Genomic DNA, 7,555 nt, shown 5'->3' on the forward strand with positions numbered 1-7,555 from the left:
CTGGGAGTGTGGATAGGCCGTCTGATCATTGGGTCTCATTCATTAAAGCTCACAGAACCACCATGGAAATAACCAACACCGTCTCCCTCCCTGAACAGCTTAATCAATTCTATTCCTGCTTCCAAACACAGAGGAGGTTCTCACACTCGGAACAAAGAAGCCCCACTGTCTCATCAGCTGATGTACACAAAGTCCTGAGGAGAATTAACCCCTGTGAGGCAGCAGGCCCAGATAACATCCACAGACGCAGGCTCTCAAAACACGTGCTACAGAACTGGCTGATGGTTTCACCTTGTGGGTGAATGTGAGTAAGGATTTACTCAGACAACGGTAGACGCAGTTGAGAAGGTTTATTAAGCTTACATGTATGCATGAAGCACATTCTCAGGGGCTCATACAGAACAAAGCATTTCACTGTGAAGTACATGTACGTTTATATGTGACAAATAAAAACAAACTTGAACTTAAAACTTGAAACTACAACCCAGGAAAATTGGCTGGAGAGACCCGGTGAGTCCCTGGCCGGGGGTCTCGTAACGGGCTCCACAAGACAGGGGAAACGTTGGTCTTTATAGGCCATAGGGATGGGTGTGTCCAGGTGAGGGAGACAATTGGATTGGATGGGGGGGAGGGGAGGGAGACATGGTTTGGGGGGCTGAAGGTGGGAGACAAAAGGTGAATGGTAATGAGATGGGTTGAAACATGGCTGGGGGATTGTTTGAGGGGTGGGGGGGTTGAAGGGGACTATTCTGCCACAACCTCCATCTTTAAATAGTCCCTTGCACACAGGCCACAACCCCTCACTCGTCTGAATGACGTCAGGCCAGTTGCACTCACTCACTCCCATCATAATGAAGTGTTTTGAGGGAGGGGTTCTGGTCCACATCCAGAGAGTAATACACCTGACTGACCTGAGTCACTGGACCCCCTGCGGTGTGCATACCGTACCGCCCCGACAGATCCACTGAGGACACCGTCTCTGCGGCTCAGCACCTAGCCCTCCCAAACTTGGAAAATAAAGACGTTTACGTCAGAATGATTGATTGATTTTTATTGTGGAGTAAAAGACAGCATCCAAGGGATAAAAACATGAGAAAGTGCAAGCACTTATTTCCATCATGGTCCCTGATTTTGGACAGACAACATAAAACATAGAGCATCATAATAAAACATAGAGCATCTTAATAAAACATAGAGCATCGTAATAAAACATAGAACATCCCCATAAAACATGAACCTGTATTAAACTCCTATACTATAGACAGATACGCCATACCCTCTCCTTCCTAGATGTGGCTACTCTACACTGGCTAGCCATTTCTTTGTGGCACGTCTAAAGCTGCCCCCCTCTTCAATGCTTTTCAGGGCCACTGGAAGCTTGTTCCACACCAATGCTGCAGAATATAAAAAGGTATTCGTGCCCATTAATGAGTTGAATTTTGGAAGTATAAAATCTGTACTGCTCCTTCTAGTGGAATATGAATGATTGTCACGGAAGCGATTGAAGTAATTGGACACATATTTAGGACCCTTATTTTGAACTATCTTGTGTGTAAGACCTCATTTGATGACCTAATGCTCTTCCTCAATTACAGCTCAGCCTTTAATAACAGTCCTCTCCCCCACAAACTGTACAACCTTGGCCTGAACCACACGCTCTGTGACTGGCTGTTAGATTTCCTCACTGGCTGACCGCAATCTGTCCGAATTGGAGATCTAACCTAAAACAATGTTATGATGAACACTCGGCAAGGCTCTACACACTATTCACCTACCAACTAATTTGCTGATGACATCATAGTCACTGGTCTGATACTCTGATCACTGGGGGTGACGAGGTGTGGCCTTTTATGTCTCTGTCTGTGTTTTGTGTATTGTTTTTTTTTATCCACTTTCTTTCCCATTTTCTATTTTCTATCCCAATTTCGTATTATCCAATTCTCCCCTCCCCTGTCTCGAACGCTGCTAGACTACGCCTCCCACTGGTCGGCTGCGGTGAGGACCAAGCCTTGCATCACGTGTTCCCTCCGGTACACGAGGAGGCAGCTGTCGCATCTTTTCACCTGAACAGCGCAATCTCTCAGTGGCGAGGACTCACGCGTGGGAGGCTCACGCTGCCCCAGATACTTCCTGATTATGCTGTACAGGCGCACCAACCGACCTGTAGGAGTCGCTGTCCACAACATCCAATCCCCACCCACCGGCTTTCCCACCCTCTAACACTGCCCAATTGTGTTAGTACGACGGCCGGCCAAGCCAGTAGCAACGCAGAGAGCTGGGCTCGATACCAGCATCTCCTGCGTTAGTGCCGAGCGCCTTGCCCACTGCGCCACTCAGCCGCCATATTGTTTTGTGTATTGTATTGTTTGTTTTTGTTTTTCTGCCATTTTGGCCAGGTCTTGCTCGAAAAAGATCATTGATCTCAAGTGACTACTTGGTCAAATAAAGGTTAAATAAAATAAGTGTGGTGACATGGTGTGATGACATCTCTCTCAACACAGATCATAACCAAGGAGATGAGGAAGGAGATGAGACCTCATCAACCACTGACCACCCTTAAGTCTGAGGTGGAGAGGGTCAGCAGCCTCAAATCTCTGGGTGTCCACGTCAGTGATGACCTCACCTGGACATGTCCGGCAGCGTGGCTACATGAGTAGAGCTCTGGACTCTGGATGTTTGGAAGATCACCGGTTCGAGCCCCGGTGAAGGCCGTTGTTGGAAGGTGGTGGTGTTGTCCAGCAGTACTATGGACTTGTCAGTAACAATGCCGCTGTTACGGTGATAGGGACACCGTACAGCTGCGAGTGCCGTCCTTCGGATGAGACACTAAACCGAGGTCCTGACTGAATTCGGTCATTAAAGAACCCAGGGTGTCTATCGCAAAGAGTAGGGGGTTCCCCGATGTTCCTGGCCAAATTCCCAATCCGGTCTTTGACATCAAGGCCACCTAATCATCCCTTCCCCTTAATTGGCTGATATCAATCCGTTCAGCCATTGTGTAGTGTGATGTGTGCCTGGTGCCAGTGTATGGCAGCCATTGAGCAGCCTGCGTAGCCCAATGTTGGGCGCTACCAGTGGTGGTGAAGGAGGCTATTTCCACCCTACATTGTGGGGAGCGCTTTGAGTGTCTAGACTGTTGGACTGTTCTCCAGTTGCATTATAGAGAGTGTCTTGGTCAGCTGCATCCCTGTGTGGTATATGGGAACAACAGCAGGTTGGGACACCGCCTGCAGAGAGTGGTAAGGACTGCTGAGAAGATCATCAGGATGCCCCTACCATCTGTTCTGAGAAGATCAATAGGGTGCCCTGTGAGTGGCTGTCTCGTGGTGATGACCGGAGTGGTGGACGTCCCATGATGATGACCGGGAGGATGCAACCCTCTCTACGCCGCCCCCATACCTCAAATGGATCCGCCATCAGCTCTATTTTCAATCTTTCAAAATGTTCAGTTGCTATTGCATGCACTTATTTGTGTTTCATTACACATATGAGTGCATACTTACCAACTGTTTCGCCTGTTTTATTGCAACACTACTATCACCGACATCTAAGAAGGGAGATCCCCCCTTGAACGGCCTTTCTAAGGTTTCTCTCCTCCACATTGCCTGTGGTGCATTTTTTCCTATTGCTAGGTTTTAGTGAGTTTTTCCTTACCTTCGCGTGGGGTATGTCTGGGAGTGTTGCATTCATTTATTTTAAATTGTTTGGACTTCATGTGTTTTTGTTTTGTTCTTGATTTATTGTGATGTTTCTTCTTGACTTGTTTTTTTTTTTGTCCACTTTTTCTCCCATTTTCTATATTTTCTCCCATCCCAATTTCGTATCATCCAATTCAACCCTCCCCTGTCACGAACGCTGTTTCTTGCCTCCCACAAGCCGGCTGCAATGTGGACTAAGTCATACATAGCACAAGTCCCCTCCGGTACTTGAGGTAACAGCAGTCGCATCTTTTCACCTGCGCAGCTCGATCTCTCAGTGGCGAGGAGTAACGCGTGGGAGGCTCACGCTGCCCCCGACACTTCCTGATTCTACTGCGCAGGCGCACCAACCGACCTGTAGGAGTCGCTGTCCACAACGCCCGATCCCCACCCATCAGTTTCCCACCCCCTAATACGGCCAATGTGTATTAGTACGGTAGACCAGCTAAACTGAAAGCAAATGTGGAGCGCTGGGCTCGAACAGGCAAGCCCAGCGTCTCCAGATTCCGTGGCGAGCGCCTTGCCCACTACGCCACGTAGCCGCCCTCTTCTTGACTTGTTTAAAGAAGACGTGTCCGGCCCATGGGGACATTAACGTGTGTTGTCGGGCCTTACAAATTTTTTTGATTTGATTTGATTTGCCCCGACCATCTCTGCTCAGAAGATCATCAGGGTTCCCCGACCATCTGTTCTAAGAATATCATCAGGATGCCCCGACCATCTCTGCTCGACATCTACCACTGGAGAGTCCATAGAAGACCCTGCACCATCATCAAAGACTCCACCACCAACACAGGTTTTCACACTTGTGCCCTCTGGCAGGGGGTACAGAAGTGCGAATTGCAGGACCTCTAGGCTCTAGGCAGGGACAGCTTTTGACCTCTAGGCAGGGACAGCTTTTGGCCTCTAGGCGGGGACAGCTTTTGGCCTCTAGGCAGGGACAGCTTTTGGCCTCTAGGCAGGGACAGCTTTTGGCCTCTAGGCAGGGACAGCTTTTGGCCTCTAGGCGGGGACAGCTTTTGGCCTCTAGGCAGGGACAGCTTTTGGCCTCTAGGCGGGGGCAGATTTTGGCCTCTAGGCAGGGACAGCTTTTGGCCTCTAGGCAGGGACAGCTTTTGGCCTCTAGGCAGGGACAGCTTTTGGCCTCTAGGTGGGGACAGCTTTTGGCCTCTAGGGGGGGACAGCTTTTGGCCTCTAGGCAGGGACAGCTTTTGACCTCTAAGCAGGGACAGCTTTTGGCCTCTAGGCGGGGGCAGCTTTTGGCCTCTAGGCTGAGAGACAGCTTTTATTCTCAGGACTTCTAGGCTGAGAGACAGCTTTTATTCTCAGGGCTTTTAGGCTGAGAGACAGCTTTTATTCTCAGGACTCCTAGGCTGAGAGACAGCTTTTATTCTCAGGACTTCTAGGCTAAGAGACAGCTTTAATTCTCAGGGCTTTTAGGCTGAGAGACAGCTTTTATTATCAGGGCTTCTAGGCTGAGAGACAGCTTTTATTATCAGGGCTTCTAGGCTGAGAGACAGCTTTAATTCTCAGGGCTTCTAGGCTGAGAGACAGCTTTTATTCTCAGGACTTCTAGGCTGAGAGACAGCTTTTATCCTCAGGACTTCTAGGCTGAGAGACAGCTTTTATTCTCAGGGCTTTTAGGCTGAGAGACAGCTTTTATCCTCAGGACTCCTAGGCTGAGGGGCCTTTCTCACTCACGTTTGGGGATCGAATCACTGCTCCCGGGAACGGGGGGGGAGTGTTCTCACTCACCCCTTTTGGGATGCGAAACGGCGCTGATTCGTTTTACCCCCCGCTGAACGGGATCAGTTGGATTAGGTGGTCTCGGAATCGGGCCGTGCGGGTGCGGGGGGCGTGACACACACAACGTCGTTACTGTCATGCTTGCTTGAATTTTGGGCAGATAACACCACACAGCAACAACTGGAGAATACCCACAAAAACGATATTTATGGGCAATTTGAGAGTTCAGACCTCAACCAAAAACAAGTGGATGAAAACATGAAGCCACGTTACAAACGCACAGCACTTCCCTGGCTCGCATTAGGCCTGGCAATTTTTGTTTGCCATGCTATTTTCTATACATTAGTTTCTTGTTTGAATGCATTTATTTCTATTAGACCAGTGGTGCCCAACCAGTCGGCCGTGGTCGACCAGTAGATCAATGACATGTAATATAATTGCCATGAACGATGGGATAATGTTAGCTGCTGGACAGGCTAAGCTAACTAGCGTTAGCTGTTAGCTTAGCGGTAACGTTAACCCTGCAAAACGCTCAAAAGCGGACTCTACAACAGAGTTCCATTCGTGAGAAAAGAGGCAGAACACACAGTGAATGTATCCGTTTTGTTTATTGCACGTTCTTTGCTGAAAAGAAAAGTGCTACAGGCTATACTAGACTAGGCTAAGCTAACTAGCGTTAACCGTTAGCTTAGCGTTAGCCCTGGGAAACGCTCAAAAGCGAACTCTACAACACCATCCATTCGTGATAAAATGGGGTGGGTTATATTGACAAGGCTTGACAACAGAGGTTCAAATATAACTTCATATGTATTGCTTATTTATTCATTTTATATCAGCATACAGTCTCCAGCGCCATGTTAACACTTCCTGTGTTTACATTTTCGAACGTGACATCATCGCCTACGGCAAGCGTAAAAACGCTCAAAAGGCAAACCGTAAACAGAACCCGGAACGAAACAAGACTGCAGTGTGTACGCAAACTAGAGGGGGGAGAGGGGGGGGGGGGGGGGGGGGGGGGGTGGGAGTTCGCATCAGATCTCGGAACGGGCCAGAACGGAACGGAATAGAAACGAATAGGGTGAGTGAGAAAGGGCCCTGAGAGACAGCTTTTATTATCAGGGCCTTTAGGCTGAGAGGCAGCTTTTATTATCAGGGCCTTTAGGCTGAGAGGCAGCTTTTATTATCAGGCTTTCAGACTGACAGATTCAATCCGCTGCCTGTGCCAACCTCGCCATACAGGAAGCTTCACTCTGCCCCCCCCCCCCCCCCCCCCCCCCCCCCCCATACAGGAACCCCCCCCTCCCACCATACAGGAAGTTTCACTCTGCCCCGTCCCCCCATCCCCCTTCCTCCACACACATGCACATACATTACACACACGCAGATGCACATATAAAGTCCACACTGCACATTCACATTCACACTGCACAACACCTGCGTCACATGGTTTGTTGTTGATGTTGTTGTTTTAAAACTGGTTATCCGTTTTTGTGCAACTTGTCGATAAGTAATAATTGTGGGCCATTAAAAGTAGGACAAAAAAAAGGTGAGCATGTTCCAACATGTTGCCGGCAGGTAAAACTGGCTTAGGAAAGGCTATTATATTCGCCTGTGTGTGTGTGTTCGCACTGTAATTCTTTGCTTGACGTATAAATACCAAAAATGAACACCTAAGGAGATATAAGCACTATATGGGCTGCTCGCTGTTCATGGCCTGTGCACTATTTCAGCCATGTTTCTTGCCTTCCCAACATGGACATGATATTTGAATAGCAAATGATCCACGATGATTTGAATATAGAGGGTTAAAGTAGGTGGAGCATTCTAAGTATAACTTCAGTAAAAAAAAAATTGGTATTTCTACTTTAGTCCCATTTTAGAGCCTATATATGCGTTTACGCCGTTACATTTCAAAGAAAATATTTTACCTTTTACTCCACTATATTTAACACCTACAAGCAGTTTATTGTATTTACTTTTAAGAAGGTATTTTCTTTTGCACACAAGACATCAATTCATAGAAATGATGTAAGCCTACTTTTTAACTTTGAGTCCGACAACTTTTAAAGAGAAAGCCAACAATGTATAGATATTAATGTCTCAGTGGAATG

The sequence above is a fragment of the Notolepis coatsorum genome, assembly GCF_963971535.1.
Source record: "Notolepis coatsorum genome assembly, chromosome: 4".
NCBI lineage: Eukaryota > Metazoa > Chordata > Actinopteri > Aulopiformes > Paralepididae > Notolepis > Notolepis coatsorum.